The sequence below is a fragment of the Petaurus breviceps genome, unplaced genomic scaffold, assembly GCF_028583685.1.
Source record: "Petaurus breviceps papuanus isolate PSGF00001 unplaced genomic scaffold, PetGlider_PUasm1.0 111, whole genome shotgun sequence".
Classification (NCBI taxonomy): Eukaryota; Metazoa; Chordata; class Mammalia; order Diprotodontia; family Petauridae; genus Petaurus; species Petaurus breviceps.
The window spans coordinates 322,667-349,922 of NW_027185600.1; the positions used below are offsets into that span (position 1 = coordinate 322,667).

At 38.0% G+C, this 27,256-nt stretch overlaps 1 long non-coding RNA gene and 1 pseudogene across 4 annotated transcripts in view; one reads left to right on the forward strand and one right to left on the reverse strand.

Annotated features, from left to right (window-relative positions):
* LOC138157004 (uncharacterized) overlaps window positions 1-27,256 on the forward strand; it is a 127,331-nt gene that overhangs the window by 8,186 nt on the left and 91,889 nt on the right. The window lies entirely within an intron of this gene.
* LOC138156958 (creatine kinase B-type pseudogene) lies at window positions 23,298-24,693 on the reverse strand (annotated as a pseudogene).

Here is a 27,256-nt window from a genome sequence, read left to right on the forward strand (position 1 = left end):
CAGGGTAGACCCTTCCTGGACTAGATATGAAGACTATATAATAATAGTTTACATTTATGTAGCACTTTAAGGTTTGCAAAATGCTTTACAAGTGTCTCATTTTATCCTTTAGACAATTCTGGAAGGCAGGTGCTGTTTTTATCCCCATTTTAGATGAAGAAACTGAGGCAAAGAGTTAATTGATTTGCCCAGGGTCACTTAGCTAATAAGTATGTTAAAAAGATTTGAATTCAGATCCTCCTTGCTCCAGGCCCAGTACTTTATTTACTATGCCACATAGATGCCTCTAAGGATCCTTTCTTTCCCTATTTTTTCTTTTACTTTTAAAACTTTTAATATTTTAGTTTTCCCCAATTACATGTAAAAACAATTTTTAACATTCATTTTTAAAATTTTGAGTTCCAAATTCTAACCCTCTCTTCTTCTCCTCCCCACCATAGAGAAGGCAAGCAATTTGATATAGATTATTCATTTGCAGTCATGCAAAACATATTTCCATATTAGTCATGTTGTGAAAGAAAACAGAAACAAAAAAAGAAAAAGAAAGTAAAAAAAAGTATGCTATGATTTGCATTCATACTCCGTCAGTTCTTTCTCTGGAGATAGGTAGCATTTTTCATCATAAATCTTTTGGAATTGTCTTGGATCATTGTATTGCTGATTATAGCTAAGTCATTCACAGTTAATCATCATACAATATTGCTGTTGCTGTGTACGATATTCTCAGTTCTTCACATTTCACTTTGTATTTTAAGTAGTTCCTGGTTTTTCCAAGAGCATCCTGCTCATCCTTTCTTATAATAATAGTATCCCATCACAATCATTTACCACAACTTGTTTAATCATTCACCAATTGATAGGCATCCCCTCAATTTTCAATTCTTTGCCATCACAAGAAAAGCTTCTATAAATATTTTTGTACATGTTGATCCTTTTCCTTTTTGTTTTTTATCTCTTTGGAATACTGACCTACTAGTGGTTTTGAAGGGTCAGAGGGTATATGCATAGTTTTAAAGTCTCCTGGGCAAGTTCCAAATTGTTCTCCAGAATGGTTGAATTGGTTCACAGCTCCATCTTTAGTAGATTAGTGTCCCAATTTTCCCACATCCTTTCCACATTTGTCATTTTCCTTTTCTGTCATATTAACCAGTCTGATTGATATGAGGTGTTAGCTTAGAGTTGCTTAAATTTGCAGATCTACAATCAATGGTGATTTCAAGCATTTTTTCATATGATTATAGATAGCTTAGATTACATTGCCTGAAAACTGCCCATTCATATCCTTTGATCATTTATCGATTGGAGAATGGCTATTTTTATAAATTTGATTCATCTGTATGTGTTTGAGAACTAAAGCCTTTATCAGAGAAACCTGCTGGAAAAAAAAAAAAAGGTTTTCACAATTATGATCACAGTATATTTCCCTGGATTCTATTTTCTCCCTTCTTTATCCTACTCTCTCTCCTTTCACCCTGTCCATCCTCAAAAGTGTTTTGTTTCTGACTACTGCCTCCGCAGATCTTCCCTCCCTTCTATCAACTCCTCCACATTTCCTTATCCTCTTCCATTCCCACTTTCCTGTAGGGTGAGATAGATTTCTATACCCAACTGAGTGTGTATGTTATTCCCTCATTGAGACAATTCCAATGAAAGTAAGGTTCAAGAGCTTCCCCCCACAATCCCAGCTTCTTCTCAACTGTTAAAGCTCTTTCTTTGATTCTTTTATGTGAGACAATTTAGCCCATTCTATCTCTCCCTTCCCCCTTCTCTCAGTGAATTCCTCTTTCTCACCCCTTTATTATTTTAGCTATTATCCCATCATATTCAACTCAGACCCATGCCTTCTATCTATGCATATTCCTTTGAACTGCCCTAATAATGACAGTTTTTAGGAGTTAAAAGTATGACTGACCTCCCCATGTAGGAATGCAAATAATTTAACCTTATTGAATCCCTAATGATTTCTCTTTCCTATTTACCTTTTTGTGCTTTTCTTAAGTCTTTTGTTTAAATGTCAAATTTTCCATTCAGTTTTGGTCTTTTCAGGAATATTTGGAAGTCTTCTATTTCATTACATATCCATTTTTAGCCTGAAGGATTATGCTCAGTTTTGCTGGGAAGGTGATTCTTAGTTGTAATCTTAGCTATTTTGCCCTCTGTCCCTCTAATGTAAAATTTGCTAAATGTTGTGTTATCCTATGGCTCCATGATGTTTGAATTGTTTCTTTCTGGCTGCTTGCAATATTTCCTCCTTAACTTGGGAACCCTGGAATTTAGCTATAATATTCCTGTGAGTTTTCATTTGGGGATCTCTTTCTGGAGGTGATTGGTGGATTCTTTCAATTTCTATTTTACCCTCTGATTCTAGAATATCAGAACAATTTTCCCTGATAATTTCTTGAAATATGATGGCAAGGGTCTTTTTTCTTGTCATGGCTTTCAGGTAGTCCAATAATTGTTCAATTATCTTTCCTGGATCTATTTTCTTGGTCAGATGTTTTTCCAGTGAGATGTTTCACATTTTCCTCTTTTTTTTTCATTCTTTTGACTTTTTTCTTATTGTTTCTTGAAGCCTCATGGAGTCATGAGTTTCCACTTGCTCAATTCTAATTTTTTAAGGGGCCTGAGACCAATTCACATTTGCCTTTGAGGTTTTGCATATAGCAGTTTTGACATGGTTGTCTTCTTCTGATTTTGTATTTTGATCTTCTCTGTAACCATAGCAACTTTCTGCAGTCAGATTCTCTTTTTGTTGTTTGCTCATTTTTTTCAGTCTGTTTCTTGATATTTACTCTCTAGGGAAGAAGGGGCCCTATCCCAAGCTTCAGGATTTTTGTACAGCTGTTTTCAGAGCTAGTTCTTAGTCTCTGTAAGTTTTCAGTTCTTTTAAAGTTGTGTGATCTAAGGAGAGGTGTGTTTACTACTCACCTCTGCTCACCTGGCCTGTGCTCTGGTCTGTTAATGACCACAAGCATTGTTTTCCACCCTGGATCTATGAGCAGGATTCCTATTCCCCTGCAGCCATAAGCTGTGGTGTGATAGTGCTCCTCCTCATCCTGGGGCTGTGACCTAAATCCCTGTATGGGCAATACAACAGTCCTGCATCCAATGTCAGCAAAGGGACCCCTGTAACCTCCTTCTGACCAGATGTCTGAGCCCCTTACTGTTTGTGGGCTGAGAGATCCAGTCATCCCCAAGGCCTGCTGTTGGTTTTCAGGGCATGTAACCTGCGCTGGTGCAGCCAATGGTAAACTGTCCTCTATTCTCACCCCAGCATGACAGACCTTTCCTGCCAAACTTCTATGTTGTCTCAGACTGGTTTTACCCCTTCCTTTTGTGGGTTCTGCTGCTCCTGAATTCATTTTGAGGTGTTATTTAAAGGGGAATTTTGGTGGGTTCAACTGAGTTGATGCCTTTTCTTCACTATCTTGGCTGTGCTCTCGCCCCCTTTTCCTATTTTTTTCAAGTAGTTTATGTAATATTAAAATTTTTATTTTATAAATATGTGATAGAATTTGCTTATAAATCTATATTGTCCTGTTTTTCCTCCCCACCCATCCCCACCTTTGGGAGTTCATTTGTTGCTTGTTCAATTTCTTTTTCTAAGTATGGATTGTATAATTTTTCTATTTCCTGTTATTTTAATCTATGCATATACGTATACAGGGTATCCCTAAAGTCTGGACACATAGGAAATCTCATTAACTATGCATATTTTCAAGAAATGAAATGAATGAAATTCTCAACATTTTATTTAATTAGGATAAATTTTAGGCATGACAATTTCATATGGAATAAAAGATTTCATTAGCTATTGGGGACTATTTTCCATATTAATAAGATTAATTTAATTAAATTAATTAATGCAATTTCCTATGTGTCTCCTATGCCTTCCTATGAAATCTCATTTATGCTAATTAAATAAAATGTTGAAAATTTCATTCATTTCATTTCCTGAAAATATGCATCATTAATGAGATTTCCTATGTGTCCAGACTTTAGGGATACCCTGTATATGTATGTATAAATATATTCATATACACATAAATATTCATATGTCAGTGTGTGTGTGTGTGTGTGTGCGTGTGTGTGAGTGTGTGTGTGTAAAATTTAGGTGATCAATTTTATTAGCATATAATTGGGCAAAATAGTTTCTTGGTTATGAATTCACCTTTTCATTTTTTATACCTGTGATTTACCTTTTTTTTAATAGTTTACTTAAATAGACTTATTTTGCTTTCTATTTTTCAAATTTCTTTGTTGGTTTTTCTAGACTTTGATATTTCATTTGTATTATTTATTTGTTTTTATTTCTTTTAGGCGTGTGCCCAATTTGTTAATCTGTTATTTCTCTTTTATTGATGGAAGTGTCTAGCGATATAAATTTTCCCCCAGGTTTTTTGGCTGCATGCTCCAAATTCTGGTATTTGTCTCATTATTGTCATTAATATCAATGAAATTATTGACTGGTTTTATGATTTGTTCTTTAACATACCCATTCATTTGGATTAAGTTAGTTTTCAATGAATTTTATTCATTGACTATTTGTTGGTATAATTTTTATTGCATTTCATTAAACACATTAAAGATTTGTTTGACATTTCCTCTTTTCTTCATTTCTTTCTGGGGTTCTAAATTGGCTTCTTTGCAACTTTGATCCATTGCTGCTTCTTTCAGGAGCCAAACAGAACAAGTATAATCTCTTCTTCACATGTCATCCCTTCAAATACTTGAAGAGGTCTATTATATCTCCTGTGCTTCACCTTTCTTTCTGACTAAACATGACATGTTCCTTCAATCACTCATCATATAACATAGATCCAATGGATCCCACCATCTTGATTTCTTGCCTCTTGACAGTCTCTTTCTTATCAACATTAAACAAACACTCAAAACAAAAACAATATACTATTCCAAGTGAAGTATGATGTGGGCAGAGGATGGTGTAACCATCACCTAATCTTGCTTTTATTATTTTCTCAGATTACCAGGTACAGTGAGGAAAATCCCAAATATATATTCACTGTTTGATAAAAAGAAAGAACCCAAATTCCGGGACCTAAAGGGAAAGTGAGGAAATGGTTAAGGTTCTTTTAGTTCTTGTCTGAGACTCATGGACTAAAACTGAATTTGACTTCTCCAAATGGGAGTCAAAATTGCTTGAAGCTTGAGCAACTTGAATTATTTCTTGTTGGCTCTTTTGGTTTTCTTCCAATTACTCTCTTAGCAAAATGCTTAATAATTTTTCACATAAATGCCACAGCTTTTGGCTAACAGGTTATGATGTCCAAATGCTACGTTCCAGTCAAACAGCCCTACTTCCTGTGCCTTTAACTTGGCATTCCCTCTCCCATCTCTGTCCTTTGGCATGCGAGTTGTCCCCTGTGCCTGGGCTGCACTCATGCTTTAGCTGTGCCACTTGGAATCCATAGTTTCATCCAAGTGCCACTTCTTAGAAGGAATCTCACCTGATTACCCCTCCCTACCTCCTAATTTATTAGTGTTCACGCCTACCTCAGATTATTGTATATTCAGTTACTTGCTGTATCTTCCTCAGTATAATGTGATCTCTTTGAGGTCAGGGACTTTTTTTGTCTTTGTATCTTCACCACAGCACACTGCCTTATTCAACATATAAGTGTTTAATTAATGCTTATTGTATTACACTGGATTTAGTTTTTTAGCTATGTAACATCACTGGATGAATATTGGTGGGGGGTTTTAAAGGTATTCCTCTGTTTCAGGCAGTTATTAGGGTCATTAAAAGAATTAAATGGGGAGACACAGCCAAGATGGTAGAGTAAAGGCAAGGACTCACCTGAGCTCTCCTCCAAATATCTCTAAAAATGACTCTAAACAAATTCTAGAGCAGCAGAACCCACAAAAATATGGAATGAAACAAATTTCTAGTCCAAGACAATGTGGAAGGTCAGCAGGAAAGGTCTGTCACACCAGGGTGAGAGAGCACAGTACAAGGCAGGCCATGCCAGCACAGACCAGGGCCTAGCAGACTAGAAGTAGGCCTCAGGGTGACTGAATAAGTAGCAGCAATGCTGGTTTCCAGACCTCTCAGCCCATAGAAGAAAAAGACAACTTAGGTGGTCAGCAAGAAGGGTCTCATACATCTGGGTGAGAGTGGAATGCAGTTCAGCCCAACCTAGAACCAACCTAGCCCTGGCCCCAGCAAACCAGGGAATGACTGAATCGATAATGGCTGAATGAACAGTGGCAATAGCCGTGACAGTAGCTGCTTCTGGAGTTCTCAGCCCACAGATGGTAAGACAGTCACAACTGATCAGAAGGAGATTACAAGTGTCTCTTTATTAGCACTGAGGCAGGACTCTGTTACTTTAACCATATTCGGGGGATCTGGGTCAGAATCCTTGGGAGGAGCACTATCATAGCAAAGCTTACAGCTACAGTAGAACAGGGACCCTCCTCACAGTTTCAGGACAAAAAGGGTGCTTATGGTCACTCACAGATTAGGACATAGGCCAGAAGAGGAGTAAATACCTCTCCTCAGATCATATATCTCAGAAGAACTGGAAACTTGCAGTTCCCTAGAAGTATCTCTGAAAAAAGCTGCACAAAACCCATGAAGCTTGAGACAGTACTCCTTGTACAATGGAAGCAGCATCCTACTTTAATGAAGAATTAAAACATCAAGTAATGAACTAGGGAAATGAATAAGCAACAGAAAATCTCTTACTATAGAGAGAGTTACTATTGTGACAAGGAAGATCAAAAGATACACTCAGAGGAAAACAACAAGGTCGAAGCTTCTACATCCAAAACCTGCAAGAAAAATATGAATTGTTCTCAAGCCAAAGAAGACCTCAAAAAGAATGTTGAAAATCAAGTAAGCAGCAGAGAAAAGATTGAGAAAAGAAATGAGCATGATGGAAAAAAGTCATGAAAACTGAGTCAACAGCTTGGTAAAGGAGACACACACACACACACAAACACTGAAGAAAATAACACCTTAAAAACCAGACTGAGCCAAATGGAAAAAGAAGGTCAAAAAACCAATGAGGAGAAGAATGCTTTAAAAATCATAATTGGACAAATGGAAAAGGAGATCAAAAAGCTCACTAAAGAAAATAATTCCTTAAATATTAGAACAGGACAAAGAGTAGCTAATGACTTTGTGAGAAATCAAGAAACAATGAAATAAAACAAAAAATGAAAAAATAGACATTTTGAAATATCTCATTAGAAAAACAACTAACCTGGCAAATAGATCCAGGAGAGGTCATTTGAAAATTATTGGACTACCTGAAAGCCATGATCAAGAAAAGTACCTATACATCATTTTTCAAGAAATTATCCAGGAAAACTGACCTGATATTTTAGAACCAGAGGGTAAAATAAAAATGGAAAGAATCCACCAATCACCTCCTGAAAGAGATCCCAAAATGAAAAATGCCAGGAATATTATAGACAAATTCCAAAGTTCTCAGGTCAAGGAGAAAATATTGGAAGCAGCCAGAAAGAAACAATTCAAGTATTGTGCAGCCATAGTCAGGATAATACAAGAATTCTACATTCTACAACTTTTATAATAAAGGATAGGAGGGCTCAGAATATAATATTCCAGAGGCAAGAAAAGGAGCTAGGATTATAACCAAGAGTCACTACCCAAAAAAAACTAAGTATAATCCTTCAGGGGAAAAAAATAATCATTCAATGAGATAGATGACTTTCAAGCATTCTTAATGAAAAGACCAGAACTGAATAGAAAATTTGACTTCCATATACAAGACTCAAGAGAAGCATAACAAGGTAAACAGGAAAGGGAAACCACAAGGGACTTAATAAGGTGAAACTGTTTACATTCCTATATGGGAAGATATATCTGTCACTCATAAGAACTTTCTCATAATTAGAATAATTAGGAGTATATATAGAGGGAACAGGTGTGAGTTTAATGTGAAGGGATGTTATGTAAAAAATAAAATTAAGGGACAAGAGAGGAATGTACTTGGAGAAAATGAAAGGGAGAAGTAGAATGGAGTAAATTATCTCACATAAGAGGCAAGAAAAAGATATTACAATGGAGGGGGACAGAGGGAAGGTGACGGGAAGTGATGAACTTTATTATCATCAGAATTGGTTCAAGGAGGGAATAACATACACACGCATAATGGGATATAGAAATCTGTCTTACTCTACTGGAAAGTAGGAAGGGAATGGAATAAAAGAAGGGAGAGGGAGATAGAAGGGAGGGTAGAGTACAGGAGGGGTAGTCAGAAGTAAAACACTTCTGAGGAGGGACAGGGTAAAAGGAGAGAGAGAAAAAAAATAAACAGGAAGGATGGGTGAGAATAGGATAGAGGGAGATATAGTTAGCAATCATAACAGCAATATTGTAAGATGATCAGCTGTGAATGACTTAGCTAGACCAAGTAATACAATGTTATTCAAGACAACTCTGAAGGAATTATGATGAAAAATGCTATCCATCCCCAGAGAAAGAATTGGTGGTGTCTGAAAACAAATTGAGATATACTTTTTTTTTACTTTCTCTATTTTTCTTGAGGTTGGTATTTTTTTCTTTCACAATATTACTATTATTGATATATTTTGCATGACTGTACATGTATAACCTATAATGAATTGTTTGCCTTCTCAATGTGGGGTGGAGAGGGAGGAAGGGAGAGAATCTGGAACTAAACGTTTGGAGAACAAATGTTAAAAATTATTTTTGCATGTAGCTGGCAAAAAATGAAATACTAAATAAAAAAAAACTAAAACAAAAAAAAAGCATTGGATGGTTTCCCAAATAGTCAATTCTGATTCAAGTTTATTATCTGTCTACAGTAGTTGTAGATTATATCTATATATCTATATCTATACCTATCTATATCTATACTGATAGAGCAGCATCATGGGGCTCTTCTTCCAACTGCTTATCATGATTGAGAAAATAGATGCTCTTGATTACCTTGGCTCTTCCTTTGTGGTTACTTAGTCCAAACTCTTGAATGATTTTGAATCTTATTTAGTAAGCTCCACAGCATTCTTGGGGTTGATGAATCTGCATAATTGGGCACCCAAATATCTACAGAAAGTTCCACTTCCTTTAGGAGTTTGCCCAAATGTCCTCTAAAGCATTGATAAACAAATTTGGCTTCCTGTTTTATGTCTCACTTGATAATAATAATCAATTTCTTGTCAAATGCAGTCATCTCTTTTGTTGAGAGGAATTTAGTGTGATTTTGATTTAAGAATGTCAGACAGCTTTCTAGAGAAGAACTTGTAAATTTGCATTGTGTTCTACTGAACCAAATGGTTTGTTTTGGGTTTTTTAAAAATTCAGCAAATACAGTAAAATCTTGTCTAGGTAACTTTTAGTGAATCTTTTGACTGTAATGATATTGCCTGGTCTATAACCAAATATCATTTGCAGAAGCTTGTCTTTTCCTTTCTCATATCTTTATTCAAGGTGCTCTTGATACGTATAGAAATTATTCTTATGAAGATTGTGTAGAGATCAAGAAAGTAGACATATGGGCTGGTACTTATTTATGTCTTCCCAATGGTCTTTTTCTTATAATTACTTTCATCATTTCTCCCCCAATCATTTCTTATTCTCCCCTCAAGACAATGAATCAGTCCCTCAACAACTTCAAAATTGTGTCACCTGTAGTATTGCCAGACTAGCTATACTAAAATATTTTCTATCTGTCACAATCAAGAACTCCCCATTGCTTGCCTACAGGATGAAGTCTATACTCTTCATGTTAATATGAAATCACTTGATAATATTAACATTATAGGGGCAGCTAGGTGGCACAGTAAGAGCCCCAGAGTCAGGAGGACCTGGTATTGGTTCCGGCCTCAGATACTTAACACACACACACACACACACACACACACACACACACACACACAAAACTGGCCATGTAATCTTGAACAAGTTACTTAACCCCAATTGCTTTACAGTATTATATATATATATATATTTATATTTATATATATATTAACATTATCTATTCAAACTTCTAATATTACTCCTGTATATAAACCTTTCATGTCAGGTTAGTAACTTTGTCTAGGCTAATCTCTTCTTGAAGGTCATACTCATTCCCACCTTTGTGTCCTTCACCATAGTATGTATACCCCCAGCAATAAGAAGATAATGCTGATCTTTTTTTTTCTCTTTTTTAGTTTGCATCATTCATTTCCACAAGATTTTGAGTTACAATTTTTCTCCCCAATTTTCAATACCCACCACCCCAAAACAGCATTCCCACTGAATATCCCCTCCGTCAATCTGCTCTCTCCCAAATCTTCACCCATTCCCCTTTTGACTTTCCAGTAGAGCACAGTGGATCTCTATGCCCTAGTGCCTGTATATCTCATTGTCCAGTTACATGTAAACTAATAATAATATGTGTACATATATATATATATATATGTATATATATATATATATATTTAAAAATTTGATTTTAAAACTTTGGATTCCAGATTCTTTCCCTTCCACCCTCACCATCCACCCTCACTGGAAGGATAAGTACAACCATATAGGTTGTACATGTATAGCTATGCAAAACACTTCCATAGTGTATATATTGTGAAAGACTGACTATATTTCCCTCTATCCTATCCTACCCCCTACTTGTTCTATTCTGTACTTTAATCCTGTCCCTTTTCAAAAGTGGGTGCTTCCAACTTCCCTCCCCCCAACCTGCCCTTCCTTCCATCATTCCCCCTCTGTTCCCCTTCCCCTCAACTCTCTTGTAGGGTGAGATACCCTATTTAGTGTGTATGTCTTTACCTCCCTAAGCCAAATCCAATGAGAATAAGGTTGACTCATTCCCTTTTGCCTTCCTGTTCTTCCCCTCCATTGTAACAGTTTTCCCTTGCCTCTTCTATATGAGATAGTTTACCCCAATCTGTCTCTCCCCATCTCCTCTCATTATATTCCTCTCTCACCTCTTAATCTCACCTTTTAAGTATCATCCCCTCCTATTCAATTGGTCCTGTGCCCTCTGTCTATGTGTACATATAGACATATACACACACTCATGTATGTATTCATATACCCATATACCCTCCTATATAGACATATATATGCATGTATACATATATAAACACACATATATATACATACACACATATATACATTTCTATTCCCTTCAACTATTTTCATACTGAGAAAAGTTTCATAAGTTACAATTATTGATTTTCCATGTAGGAGTATAAGTAGTTCAACTTTGATAAGTTCCTCATGATTTCTTTTCCTGCTTACCTTCTCATGCTTCTCTTGCTTCTTGTATCTGAATGTCAAATTTTCTATCCAACTCTGGTTTTTTCATCAAGAATGCTTGAAAGTCCTCCATTCCACTAAATGACCATATTTTCCCCTGGAACATGATACTCAGTTTTGCTGGGTAGGCGATTCTTAGTTTTAATCCCAGCTCCTTTGACCTCTGGCATACCATATTCCAAGCCATTTGATCCCTCAATGTAGAAGCTGCCAGGTCCTGTGTTATCCTGATTGTATTTCCACAACATTGAAATTGTTTCTTGCTGGCTGCTTGTAATATTTTCTCTTTGATCTGGGAATTCCAGAACCTGGCTATAATATTTGTAGGAGTTTTCTTTTTGGGATATTTTTCAGGTGGTGATTGGTGGATTCTTTCAACCTCTATTTTGCCCTCTGTTTCTAAAACATCAAGCAATTTTCTTGAGAATTTCTTGAAGGATTATTTCTAGGTTCTTTTTTTGATCATGGCTTTCAGGTAGTCCAATAATTGTTAAATGACCTCTCCTGGATCAATTTTCCAGATCAGTGGTTTTTCCAATGAGACATTTCACATTGCCTTATTTTTTTTTTTCATTTGTTTGGATCTGTTTAATAGTATCTTGATTTCTCATAAAGTCACTAGCTTCCATTTGCTCCAATCTAATTCTGAAGAAATGATTCTCTTCAGTGAGCTTTTGAGATTCTTTTTCCATCTGGCAAATTCAGCTTTTTAAGGCATTCTTCTCCTCATTGCCCTTTTGAGCCTCTTTTGCCATCTTAGTCTATTTTTAAGGTGTTATTTTCTTCAGTCAGGTTGTTGACTCTCATTTCATAATTTTCTTGCATCATTCTCATTTCTCTTCCCAATTTTTCCTCCACTTCTCTGATTTGATTTTCAAAATCCTTTTTTAAGCTCCTCTATGGCCTGTAACCAGCTCATATTTTCTTGGAAGCTTTTGGTGCAGGAGTTCTGACTTTGCTGTATTCCTCCTGTTCCATACTTTGATCCTTTTTGTCCCCAAAATAGGAGTGTAAAGTTGGGTCGCTTTGTTTGTTGCTCTGTTTGCTTTGCTTCCTTTGCTTGCTCATGTTGCCACTCAATTACTTGACTTTTGAGCTTTTTTCCACAGTAGAACTCTGGTACCAGAAATAGTACCTTTATCCCAAATACTGGGATTTTTGCAGCTGCTGGAAGTATTAGTTGGGTGCCCTCTCTGAAGCCTCCACATGCTCTGGCAGACTGCTCATGTACCCCAGGACCTCCACCCTAGACAGCAATCCAGATCCAAGCAAGTTAAAGCAAGAGCAATTACCCCTCAGACTGCTTGCTTGTTCCCCCCACAATCTGCAGTCTAGGAGCTCTGAAGCAACCACGAGGTGGTGGCTGCAGGGCCGTGGGGCCTCAGCTGCTTTTCATCCCGGGGACAAAGATTGGATTGCACCACAGATTCCCAGGTCCCAAAGTCCTCGCTGCACTGACCTCTCATTTTGTCTTTGGCATCTACCAGCACAGCTGCTGGTGATCTGAAGTCCCTCCAGCCAGCAATTCTAGCAAAACTAGCAATTCTGGCACCTGGAGAAAGCAAAATAAAATGTGCCTGGGGCAATCAGCATAGTAGTGTGTAAAGAATGCTGAACTTGGACCTGCAAGATCTGAATTTGTATTCTAACACTTCTACTTACTCTCCTGTGACCTAAAGCAAACCATTCACTTTCTCACACCTCAATTTTTTCAACCATAAAATAAAAAAAGTTGGGCTAGAAGACCTCTACAATCCAACCAACTGTAAATACAAGAACTGATGATCAGCATCATCAAATAAAATGTTTATAACAAGCTCAGTTACAAGGGAGAGCATTTAGACCTATAAATATAAGATTCTGCTGGGGAAAGATGTTGTTAGAAAGGATATCATCTTAGGGGGGATCCTGTACAAAACCACTTGTGGATAATAAAGAGGGGCAGATCAGGGGCGGCCAGGTAGCACAGCGAGTAAGAGCACCGGCTCCAGTGTTGAGAAGACCTGGAGATCGAATCCCGGGCTCAGACACTTAGCACCCACCCAGAAACACCTGGCCTTGTAACCTTGAGCAAGTTGCTTAACCCCAATTGCTTAGGGGCGGCCAGGTGGCTCAGCGAGTAAGAGCACCGGCTCCAGTGTTGGGACGACCTGGAGATCGAATCCTGGGCTCAGACACTCAGCACCACACCCAGAAATAACTGGCCGTGTAACCTTGAGCAAGTTACTTAACCCCGATTGCTTAAAAAAAATAATAATAAAATAAAGAGGGGCAGATCCAGCTAAGGAGGCACTCACTTAGGTACAGCCACAGCAGGTGAGGAAGAAGGAATATTACAGTTTTTGTTGTTGTTTAGTAATTTTCAGTCATGTCCAACTCTTTATGGCTCCTTTTTGCCTTGGCAAAGATACTATAGTGGTTTGCCATTTCCTTCTTCAGCTCATTTTGCTGATGAAGAAACTGAGGCAAACAGGGTTAAGTGACTTGCCCAGGATCACATAGCTAGTGACTGAGGCATTTTGCTGTCGAGCAGCTTCTATTTCAACTAATTATTTTCACTAACTTGGTGCTAAACACGGATTTTTCTACTTGCTGAAAGAGTAAAACTTTTTGCTACCATTCTTTCCCTTGCAATGCCCTGGTACAAAGCCCACTTTACTTTCTCCTAGTTCTAGTTTTGTAGTTGTTATCTCCAAAATATCACATGTGGTTGTTCATTTTCTTTTTATGGCTTAAGTTAATGCCAAGTAACTTGGGTCCAAGTCCAAAGAGCAACTTAGAATCTAGGTTCTTCATGAGTAGGATTGTTCTACTCTTTGCACAAGTGATTTGTACTTGCGTCCGCTGGAAGGCATAGTGGATATAGTGCAGGACCTAGAGTCAGAAACATCTTCATTCAAATTTGGCCTCAGACATTTACTATAGCTGTCTGACTTTAGGTAAGTCACTTAACTTGTTTGCCTCGATTTCCTCATCTGTGAAATGGGGATAATAATAGCACCAACCTCGCAGGATTGTTATGAGGATCATCTGGTTATATATTTATAAAGTATTCAGCAAAATGCCTGGCACAGAGTAACCACTATGTAAATATTAATTCTTATAATTGCTATTATTTCTTTTCCTAGTATCTAGCACAGTGAGTGCCTGACATCCTGAATAAATACTTGTTGATTAGTTGATTTTAAAAGTTCAGAACTCTATGCAGTAGAATAATAGGAATGATAGGAAAAGGCACCATTCATTTAGGGGAGGGGTGGTAGACTTAAGGAGGGAACTCTTAGAATGGAAGTCTATATTTACATTAATAGGGGAAAATCATAAGAAACCATATACTTTGAAACCTCATAGGTTTCAAAACACTCAAGACATATGCACACAGCCCTTTGTAGGAGTACCCCCAATCTCTTGCACCCCCTTTTTTGAGCTTCTGATTAGCATCTGCTAGTTTCTGATCCCATTATGTAACTGAGCTTTCCAAGGAAGAGCCTTTTCTCCAGTAGTAGAGACAAAGCATCTGGCAGCAATACTTAATATCCCTTTCTCAGTGCACACCTATGTCTGCCTCCCTCTTCCTGAAACTTTGCTAGTTAAATTGGTGAGAAGGCGGCCATCTGAAGATTATATCTTCTATGCTAGCTTTTGTGCCACTGTATATAAGATTTTAATGTGGTAGACTGATCACCACTTTAGGCTTCTACATTTATTCTAATTTCTATTAGTTTATTGGTATAGCCAGTTCAGTGCTATTTAAAAAAAAAAAAGTTGAAACCGAGTAATTTACTAGGGTTTGCCTGCCACCTGGTGGGGGAAAATTGCTATTGTCTATATGCTGAGTACTCTCTAAGTAAGATTCATTTAAAATTAATGAATTAGTGCCGGATGCTGCAAATCTATCAGAAGAAAATAAACATTCACCTTAGTGAATATATTTATGGTATGGACCATACATATAGCACAGTGCTAGGAACATATACTTAATAAATTCTTATTCACACACACACATACACATATATACATAACTTATTTGTGTAAATGTGTCTATATCTATATGCTGCACCCAACTTTGCTAAACTATTTAGGACCATTCAAAAGCACATATTTCCATCTAAGTGGCTATTTGTTCTGAAGCCCACCCACCATAGAATAGACAGCCTGAGGTTAGAAGCAGCATTCCTAGAGTTACTCTAGACATAGGATAGCTGCTGGGTACTAGCAGTGAGATCAAAGTTGAGGGCATGATAACAAACAGGTAAAGGAAATTCTCACACTGTCAGACTAAAGAATTTCTATGAGTTACCTCTTCCTACCTCTGCAAATGTAGTACACACATCAACTACCTGGGCAGTGTCTCATCTCTCTCCTCCAGAACCACCCAAGATCCATAGGATGTGGGTCTCAGTAAGAAGTCCTGGGTCCTTATAGCTAGGCGACCCTTGCAGACATTCCCAATAGGCTGCTATCAATAGTTATCTAGCTCATTTTGGGGCTGTTTTTATAAGTGGAGAGCTGACCTATCACTTCTCTACTCTGGAAGTTTTAGTGTTTCTTTGCTGACTAGGACATAAAAGAAATCTCCTTTATTTAGAATTTAAAACTCTTCACAGTATGGGTCTAATCTATCTTTCCAGACATTTTTCATATTCCATAAAATCTATGTTCTGGACATATCCATCTACCTGATGGTTTCCTTACATAATACTCTGTCTCTGACCTCCATGCTTTTGCATAAAGTCTCCCATATGTGGAATGCTCCTCATTCTCACTTCTACCTCTTAGAATCCTTAGCTCCTTTTAATATTTATGAAATAATACCTCCGAAAAGAGGCCTTCCTGCCTCCCCAGGTTGTTGCTTCCCTCACCCCAAATTTGCTTTGCATTTATGTGGCTATGTTTAGTATTGTACATATCCTCAGTAATTCCTCCCAGTAGAATCAGACTCCTGGAGGGGAGAAACATTTTGTCTTTGTATCCCTACCACCTAGCACAGTGCCTGACACCTCATAAACCTTTAGATGTGTGCTGAATTGTTGTTGAAGAGGAAAAAGACCAAGGCTGTTTACATGGACAATGAGGTGGTAAGGGGACCATCGCATTTTCAGCTTGTTCTAAATTCTGTGTCTGCTGTGACATGGATGGAGCCAGAGCTGTATCTGGTAATAGAAATGTCAGTACGAAATGGCTGGCAGGACATTTGTGGAAGAATTGTAAAAAGGGATGCCAGTTGGCATCTGGCCTCACACTGAGCTATGAATGTCTTACTATATAGAGAGATAAACATTCTAATTAACAATCCCGAAGTAATGATGTGTTCATATAGTAAAGCAACTGATGGATTTGAAATGCAATTTGGAGTTAATCATTTGGGTGAGGTTATTTCATAGTTGACTAATTTAGCTAACCACTTTTAAAGGGTGCTAATTAAAAATTGCCTAGGGTTATCAATTTGCTGCCAAGACTAAAGAAAAAAATGGGAAGGGTTTCTGTCCAACTAATAATTAAATAAAGGTAAGGGACTGGCAAAGCCATCATCAATTTGTCATGGAGCTTTAATATTTAGTCTCTTTCCCCTTTTGGCACTTCTTTTCTCTGGAGGAAGGGCTACTTTGCTCTTATTTTGAAGGATAAAGAGGAATAATCATAAGGACTTGTTACATTATTACATTTTAAACAATCATATATATTCCATGTGTCTGGTACCAGCGGGACAGTGAACAAAAATTATCTTCGTATAAAATAAGAGATAATCAAAAAATGAAAAACTATGGGCATTTGAGTCAACTCCATCTGCTCATTTGAAGTAGCACTAGCTGACCTTCATAATTTTCCTCCAACCAGTTGTTATGTCTATCCTTTCTTCAAAACAGGTTTTTAATGATTTCTCTTATTTTTACATTATATTTCTCCCTGTATCCCTATTACATTTCTCTCTCAAAGAAGCATTCTATGCTCTGTCTATTGTAGGGAGAGCAGGACCTCTGAACATTTGGCTTAGAACAATTGAAGAGCTATGACCTCATTGATTTTATACAGCTTTTTCATTTTTTCCCTTTATTTGCTTGTCATTGTTAGTGATTGATTTGTTATCCTTAGTAGGAGTCAACTTTTCTTTCTCTGCTGCATCATTTTCATATGGAGTTGATTATGATTTTAAAAAAATGTTAATGGTGGAAAGAGCAGGAGTCTGTGGCAATTGAATGCCAAGCCTGACAGTTCCAACCACAATGGAAATGTTTGAATCACATACCCCAATGATGGACTAACAAGGTCTCTTGTTAAGAAGTATCCTGCTAGGGGTAGAGTCAAGATTGTGGAGAGAAACCCAGAAGTTGTCTGAGCTGTCCTCAGTTTCTCTCAGAAACCACTAAAAGAATTTTGGAGTGATAGAGTTCACAAAAAGATGGAGTGAAACAATTTTCCAGTCCAGGATAACTTAGAAGGACTTCAGGAAAGATCTGTCTCACTTGAGGAAAAGGGGAGCTGCTATGGGAATGGGAATATAAGATCTTCTCTGCCCCTAGGGCCTTTGATAGGCTTATGATTCTGAGAACCTTCCTTGATTTGAAAATATACTCTACCCCCTAATAGGCTGAATGTGGTCACCTGGAACCTGTGGCAGGAGGCTTGTCTTTCAGGAACACCCACACCTTGATGCTGTGTGATTGGGCAATGGGTCAAGAGGGTTGTGACATTCTCTGAGCCAGGAGAAGGCTATATATGCCCTGATGTGAGGTTTTGTTTTGGGGCTCACTTTGAGAAGAATTGTGTGATTTGACCAGATAAGACTCTGAGCAGCCGTTGAGCCCCCCCGGCTTTGAAAACCCAGATGTTGGTGCTTCCCTCTCTGGTAACTGACTAGGTATGTAGGTAACTGACTAGGATGTAATGGTCAGACAGTTAGAAGCCTGTCTGCTGATCTGGTTCTCTGTCTGCTTGTAACTTGTTTGTGTTCTCTGAAGTTTGGGGTGCTGACCTTTTCCCCTTGAACTAGGTAAATTACATATGTTTGATTAAAGCTAGATTGTTAACCCATTTTGAGTTGCTCTCCTTTAGAAAAGCAAATCTAAGAACCTGTGTTGGCAGCCATCCTGGGGATGCTGGGGTGCTTGCTGCTACAGGAGCACAACCCAGTGCAAGCAGTGTCTGGGTAAGTCAGTGCAAGGCTCTTGACCACAGCCCAGAGCAGTAACTGAGACCCCAAGGTTCTGGCTCAGCAGGCCAGTAGCATAGCAGACCAGCTATGAGACCTCTACCCTCAGCACAGGAGGCAAACTACCAGCCCTGCAATCCAAGGCACAACAGGTACTAGTAGGTTATGCCACCCTAGCACAGTGGGCAAACCACCAGCCCCGGAGGCCCCAGTACATAAAGTAAGTGACCAGGTCCCTGGCCCTTGTTGCAAGAAGCTTGGGCCAGTGCCCCCCATATCCTAAGAGAAGAGTTTAACTTTTATAAAATGGACCAAAAAAAAAGAACCCTACTGTGATAACAGGAAGAACCAAAACACAAACTCTGAAGAGGACAGTGTCAAAATATCTACATGTGAAGGGGAATAGGAATTGGTCTCAAGCTCCAAAAGTCCTTTTGGAAGAGCTCAAAAAGAATTTTAAAAAGCAAGTAAGAGAAGTATAAGAAAAATTGGGGAAAGAAATCAAAGTTATGCAAGAGAATTATGAAGACTCAACAGCTTGGAAAAGGAAGAACAAAAATTGTCTGAAAAAAACCAACTCCTTAGAAAATGGAATTGGCCAAATGGGGGGAAAATCCACTAAAGAAAATAACTTCTTTAAAAGAAGAACAGGCTGAATGGAAAAATAGGTAAAAAGCTCACTGAAGAAAGTAATTCCTTAAAAATTAGATTTGGAGAAGTGGAAACTGACTCTATAAAAGATCAAAAGTCAGTTGAACAAAATCAAAAGAATGAAAAAAAAGTAGAAGAAAATGTAAAATACCTCATTGGAAAAGCAACTGACCTGGAAAATAGATCCAGGAAGGATAATTTTAAAATTATTTGGCTACCTGAAAGTCATGATCCAAAAAAAGAGCTTGTATAACACCTTTCAAGAAATTATCAAGGAAAACTGCCCTGATATCCTAGAACCAGAGAGTAAAATAGTCATTGAAAGAATCAACTGATCACCTCCTGAAAGAGACGCCAAAATGATAACTCTTAGGAATATCACAGCCAAATTTCAAACTGTCAGGTCAAGGAGAAAATACTACAAGCATCCAGAAATGAAAAGAAATTCAAATATCAAGGAGCCAGAGTCAGATAAGTCACAGTGGGGCAAGGTAATGGGTAAAAGTGAAATAGAAGAGGCAGGAGGGATAGAAAACAAGAGATAAGCATATACATAAAAACAAAGTTCAGAAATAGAATAGGTTTGGGAACGTGAATGTCTATATGTGTATATGTGAGGGAACAATACATATATATTTAAATGAGAATAGATCTAAATTCAGAAGAAATAAAATGGTAGGGACATAGGGAGGGGGGAGAGGAAAAGGGAGGGATCTTTAGAGGGGAAAGTAAAAGAATAGGTAAAATAGAGGTATAGAAGGATGTTTAAATTTATGGGAATGGAAGCACGGGGAAGGATCCTTGGAGGGGGGTAGGCAAGTCATAGGAGAGCAAGGTAGTGGGTAAAAGTGAAGTAGAGGAGGCAGGAAGGATAAGAAACAAGAGATATGCACAAAGATCAGGAGTGGAATAGGTTTGGGAAAGTATATGTCTATATATGTATATGTGTGTGTGTATAGCTACAGCTATGGAGAAACATGTAAACTTTATTGTAGCCTTCTGGGGGGAGGAGAGAAGGCATGTATATATTTATAGCTATAAAGAAACATATCTAACCTTTATTGTGGCCTTTGGGGGAGGTGGGGAGAGGGGAAAAAAAGAACAAAGTAAAAAAGTGCATAGCATAGAACAAAAGAAAACTCACAAGGAAGCAAAGAAAATATGGACAATTCTCAACACAAGTATTATTTATCATATAAGTTTTCTTGAAATGAGAATTTATTGTTACATATTTTGAATCCTCTCTTGTGTCCTGCTATTTACATGATATGATTTTATTTCTTTCTAACTTTGTATTTAAATTCCAATATTTAAGTTTATGATATGTTTTTGTTTCTTTTCTCTATTCTGTATTTGTGTTCTGGCATTTGAGTCTAAAGGAAAATTTTAGGGAAAAAAAGATGCAAAAACAGATCTTCTAACTCCACACCAAGTATTCTCTTTACTATACTACTTGCTACCTATAAATAAGAGGATACCTGAATTTGGTGTCACAATTTTTTGTTTGTTTATTTGTTTACAGTTACTTATATGTTCATATGTATGTGTTTATCAGTATGTAATCAAAATCTGACTACTCAGGTCTCAGAGTTAGCCATAGTTGAGTATTATTTGGAGTTATCATGTATATAGGTATAAATTTTGGAAAACTCTGTCACAGATCAATCCGAAACATTCTATTTCTGTGGAATGTCAGCTTAATTAGATTTTTAAAAGGCTTATTTATATCCTGAATACAAATTCTATTTTAATGGTAGAGCTGTTTGCAAAGTTGTCGTGTTACATACACAGTATTGTTCAAAGGTCTATGTAAAATGATCTATAGACCATAGCTGAAACATGCCTTCCTCTTCTTTGGAAGAGAGATTTTGGGTTAGAGGTACAGAATATATTGTTAGAAATAACTAAATCTTTTGTTTGCCTTGCTTTATTCTTTGTTTTAGGACAGAATTCATTTGGGACAGAAGTGGAATTGGGGGATCATGATGGTATTTGAAAATGGAAAAGGAATACCTAAAAATAAAATATAATAGAAATAAATTAATAATAGAATTATGCAAGATTAAAAAAAATTTAAAGGGGCAGCTAGGTGGCACAGAGAATAGAGCACAGGCCCTGGAGTCAGGACCACCTGAGTTCAAATCCAGCCTCAGACACTTGACACGCTTACTAGCTGTGTGACCTTGGGCAAGTTACTTAACCCCAATTGCCCTGCCTTCCCCCCTCCAAAAAAGCCCAAAACTAGCAGCTTCTACATTAAATGATCAGATGTTTTGGAATATGATATTTTGGGAGGCAAAAGATCTGGATTATGACCAAGAATCAAGTATCCAACAAAATTAAGCATAATCTTTTAGGGGAAAAGATTTAACATTCAATGAAATAGGAAACTTTCAAACTTTACTGATTAAAAGAACCAGAGCTAAACAAAAAATGTGATCTTTAAATACGAGACACAAGAGAAACATAAAGGTAAAAAGAAAATGGGGGGGGGGAGGGAAGCATGTTATTCAATGAGGGTAAACTGTTTACATCCCTACATTTGGAAGATGATACTTTAACTCTTCAGAATTGTATCTCTATTAAGGTAGGTAGAAGAGTATACTTAGATAGGGAGTGTGGATATAAGTTAACTCTAATGTGATAATTAAAAAAAATTTAAGGTGAAAAAAAAGTATTGTGCTGGGAGAAGAGGAAAGAGGGAGACCAAATGGGGTAAAATACATCACATGAAAAGGCATGAATAACCTATTACCGTAAAGGGAAAGAAAGGAGGGGGGTAAGCATTGTTTGAACCTTACTCTAATTAGATTTGGCTCAAAGAAGGAATGGCAGAGAAATCTATCTTACCCTATGGGGAAATAGGAGAAGAAAGAAGAAAGAAAAGTGGGGGAGGGCTGATAGAAGGGAGGAAAGAAAGGAGGATAGAAGTAGGAGGGGAAAGAAGAAATAAAAGAGAAAGGGGCTGAAGGAAGGGCAGATTGGGGAAAGTGGTGGTCAGAAGAGAGACAGGGTAAAAGGAGAGAGAAAAGTATGAACAGGAAAACAGGATGGAGGGAAATATACAGTTAGTAATCATAAATGTGAATGGGATGAACTCTCCCATAAAATAAAAGTGAATAGCAGAATGGATGAAAAAATCAGAACCCTATGATAATACTGTTTATAAGAAACACATCTGAAGCAGAGAGAGAGAGAGAGAGAGAGAGAGAGAGAGAGAGAGAGAGAGAGAGAGAGAGAGAGAGAGAGAGAGAGAAAGTAAAAAAGAAGAAAAATATATATTATGCTTCAACTGAAATTTTAAAAAAAGCTAGAAAAAGAACAATTAAAATACCCAATTAAATATCAAATTAGCAATTGGGAAAATCAAAAAGATTAATAAAATTTAAAAAAATCTATTGAACTAATAAAATTAAGAGCTGGTTTTATGAAAAAATAAAATCGATAAATCGATAACAGTTGGAAGTAAAAGTTTAAAGTTAACATTATGTCCACATCATTTCAAAATTATCAGCACTTTTTGGAGTCCTGCTGGTCATACTGGTGATGTCTGGCACTTGTCTGAAATTTTCATATCACATAATCAAAAGGCACTCATAGCAGTGCCTAGATGATGATTTGGCACACACTACCAGGAAGAGAATCTTGGTTAATAATGATACACCTTGTAAATTATGCTCCTTTAATCTTTGACTTCAGTGTTCTTCTTTGCAATCTTATTTCCTCTTTATAATGGCTATTTATAAAATTATTTATTATACTGACTAGAAAGGGATAGTAGTCAGGGGGACTAGAACAAGATACAATTTTAACAGACACACATTTCCCAAAATACTCCCATTTCTTCTTTTGGCCTTATATATCTCTCTGGTGCTCCTTGGGTAGAGTTATTCAAATTCACCAGAATGGCTTCCCTTGAAATCAAAGCTAAGGGGCAGGAAAGCAGGCAAGCAAGAGAATGGGAAAGACATTTAAGTTCCTGTTACAAAAATATCCATTTTGAAATTTGCATATAAAAAAGTTTAGCCACTTCCCATTGTTTATAAAATCTGTTAATATTTCAAATGGAAGTAGAAGTAGTAATAGATGATACTTTACTAGTGTGGTCATAATCTAAGTGAACATACAATTTAAGGATTATGCCTCAGTTTAATATATTAATGTCAGAACTTAGTAAAAAAAAAAAAAGTCCAAATTTGAATTGTTTTTTTTTTTAGGCCAAAACAATAGTTTATTACTTCAGCATTCAGCAACATCTCAACCATCAAAAATAAAACTCTAACACCAAGGATGGAAGGAAGAAGCTGCATCAGGAGCCCCCCAGGGTACCACAGGCTGAAAGAATGGTGGTGATTCATTCGTCCAATAAATTAGGAAGCGCAGAATTCGGGGGCCCACTGCTCATTTCTGGGCTGGCATAAGGTCATCGATGGACTGGCCCTGCTCCAAAGCTTCTCCATCTCAATGAGCAACTTCACACCATCCACCACCATATGCCCCAGCGCCACCTCCAAGAAGCCCAGTCAGTCAGCATTGGAGATGTCAAAGACGCCACCAGCAGCTGCTGTGTTCACACCCTCTGTCCCTCTCTTCTTCAGCCTCAGTTTCTTAAGCACCTCACCAAACTTCTTGAGCTTGCCCAGATGGGGGAGCTTGATGTGGACACCTGCACAGAAGCCTGTGCCCAGGTTAGAGGGGCATGTCAGAATGTAGCCCAGGTAAGGATTCCACATGAACTCTTAGTTCTTGGTCTTAAAAAGGGTTTCGATCTGGGTGAGCCCCACGCAGAAATGTGTTACTTCATGTTACCTCCCTTCTGCTTGGAGTTGACCTTCAGGTGATCTTCCTCATTGATCCACACCAGAAAGGACTTGTTGTCATTGTGCCAAATGCCCCTGCCATCAGGCCAGTCTCGGGCCATGCCAGAAGCCAAGAGGAGTGGGGAGACAGGCTTGTTGAAGAGGAAGTGGTCATCATTCAGCTGCTATTGTTCCTGCTTAGTCATGTTCTTCAAAGCATAGTACTTGCCATTCAGGTCATCTTCCAGGCTGGCCGGAGCTTCCACAGACAGCTTCTCTATGGCCCAGTGCTCACCTTGGCTACAATGTGGGGGCAAGCAGAATCCTCAGATGCTCTGGCCAGTTCAGACCTGAGAACTCAGCACATAGTTAGGATCTAGGTCATCACCACCCTGCAGATTGTCAGGGTTAAGATCAATCATGCTCATCTGAAGGCTTGTAGCCTCCATGGCGGTCGTCAATGATAGGATCAAACAGTTCCTTGAACACGTAGCTCTCTTCATCTCCAGCCACACAGCCCACAGTCATGATGAATGGGTGCCATGGATTGTCCACACTGGTCTGGATGACATCATCCAGTGTAAAGCTGCTTGGTGTAGCCTTATCTCAGAGTTTTTCATGGAGCTCAAGAGTCAGCATCTTAGACATATGGTTGTTGTTCGAGAAGAGGTCAGGATATCCCTCCTCGGAGGGGAATCGGGACTTCAGCATGCTGTGGCCATTGGAGAATGGCATGATGGCAGGAGGTAGGGTGCTCCAAGGGTCGAAGAAGGTGAAAAGGTTGGGAGGAAGCTGCTGCTACTGCCCCTACTGCACTTCTATCTCAGGCCACTGAAGTCCAAGTTGGTACCTTTTCTTAATTTAGGAATTTTCAACTGAACTGATGCATTAGTTTGGTTTTAGATGGGGGGAGGGGAGGGAGAAGAAAAGGGAGAAAGAATTCACCCCAAATCTAGACAAATCATTTAACATCTAAGAGCCTCCATTTTATTATCTGTAAAAATGAAAGCATTGATCTGGATGACCTCTCCTCCTATCTTTAAATCTATGGTCCTGTGATGTGGTATATGCCTACTGTGGCCAGCGCAGTTGGTGGGCTAGCAAGTGGTGAGAATAACAAGACAGGGGTGTAATCAATAGTCTGTTTATTACAGGACCATTTCTTACAGAGCCATAGATGCAAGGAGCTCAAAGAGTTTTTATGCTCCCACCTTCCCCCAGGAGAATGTAGACAATGTAGAAAGATCCTACATCAAAGGAATGCAGATAATGTAGAAGGAGCCTCCCTTAATCCTGTTCACTATTTACCCTTGCTTAAGGTTAGTTACTTATTAGGGTATTATTCTAGGACCATATCCAGAGGTATAAACAAAAAAGATTACAAGCCCTCTTGCTTATCTGCCCAGTAACCTTTGCATGTAACTGTACAGGACAGGGGAATATACCTTAGCGAGGTCAAGGGACGCCAAATCATTACCTTCATAATACATCCTCCTGCTTGTCTGCCCTGTAGCCTTTCAGATAATAATATAGGGAAGGGGAACATTTCATTAGTGAAGCCGAGAAACTTCTGAAAGTTCTCTACATGTGCCTATATACCATAGCCATTGATAGGGGTGGAGAAGCAGGTATCTAGAGAAAGTGAAAACAGGAAGGGAATTTTGATTTTTTGTTGTTTCGTTCAGTCCTTTCAGTAGTATCCAATTCTTCCTGAACCTATTTGCAGTTTTCTTAGCAAAGATACTGGAGTGGATGCATTTCCTTCTCCAACTCATTTTATAGATGAGAAAAAAAAAGGCAAATTAAGTGACTTACCCAATGTCACACAGCTAGTAAGTGTCTAAGGTCAGATTTGAACTCAGGAAGATGAGTCTTCCTGATCCCGGGACCAGTTCTCTATCCTCTGTGCCATCTACCTATCACCTTACTGGTCTTTCCTCTCCCCTGTTCTCATCTTTGTCTCCCTTTCTGTTTTCCTTCTCTCTTCCCTTTTGCATATCCTTCTCCTTCCTTCTATCCCCTCCCTCTTGCCTTTTTCTCATTATAGATTTTTTTTCTTTCTCACATCTGTCTCTCCATTTCAACCCTCCCTTTCATTCTTATGTCCTTCATCTTTTTCTTCTTTTCCCCTCTGTTTTTCCTGTACCTTTCTATCTTATCTTCCTTAGTGGACCACAATAAAGGCTAAAACTTAAGTGTAACTAAGTTAAGAAGGTGTTGAATGGGTCTTTGGGGCCAAACAGATTTTCTGTTTATTAGTTGAGCATCAGTGACCTTTCTTGCTGGGCAAGAACTCCCCTGAATTGAATGACAGTGTTTTACCTCTGTAACTCTCTTTTACATATGCACAATTACATTAGCTCATCTCTATGATCATGTACTTTCAAGAAATATAGCATTCTGTTAACTATAAATCTTTAATCTAGTAATCCAACCATGAAATGCATTGTCAACAAACTTTGAAGATGCCTCATAAAAAGACAGAGTAATTGTTGTTTCTGATGACTTTAAGCAGAATAAATATGGAGTAGGAAAAATCATTCTCCAAAGTTCCACAGATATTGGAAGTTAAAAGGAGGCATTAAAAGTCTATAATTACTGAATTTTAAAGTTGAAAGAGATTCAGCACTCATTTAGATCTACCCAAACCTCAAAGAAACCTCCTCTATAACATACCCAATCAGTATATTCCAATGTCTGCTAGAAGACCTCCATAAAAGTGAAAATCTACTCCTTTTGAAGATAGCCTATACCCTGGGCCAGTTCTAATTATTAGGACATTGTTTCTGACATTAAGCCCTAAATATGCCTTTTTGATGTTTTCATCCATAGCTCAAAGTTTTTGCCTTCTGAGGTCAAACAGAAGGCTATTTGTTATGGCTTCTCAAATACTTAATGAGTTATCATGTTTCTTCTGAAGCTCTTCTTTTCCTGGCTAAACCCCCAAAGACTTGTTATCTAATATGGACTGAAGGCCTTCGCCATTGTTCTTGTCATCTTTTAGATAATCTTTAGATTATAAATATTTGTCATATAGATAATAAAAACTGTGATGCTCCAAACTGGGCATGAAGGGAATTATCACTTCCTTTTCCCCTAAAACTGTGCTTATCTTAAGGGCAGCTACCCCGTGTTTCCCCGATAATAAGACACTGTCTTATTAATTTTTTTTGGACAGAAAAACACCAGAGGGCTTATTTTCAGGGGAGGGCTTATTTTAATGAACATTGACAGCAATTTTAATAAACAGGTAAATGTGAACAAAAAAAATGTACCTTTATTCTATAAGCAAATCACTGGGGAAGAACAGGATGACGAGCTCACTGCTGCAGCTCTGATTGGATGCAGCTCGGAGCACGGCGTGCGTTTCACAGGGGGGGG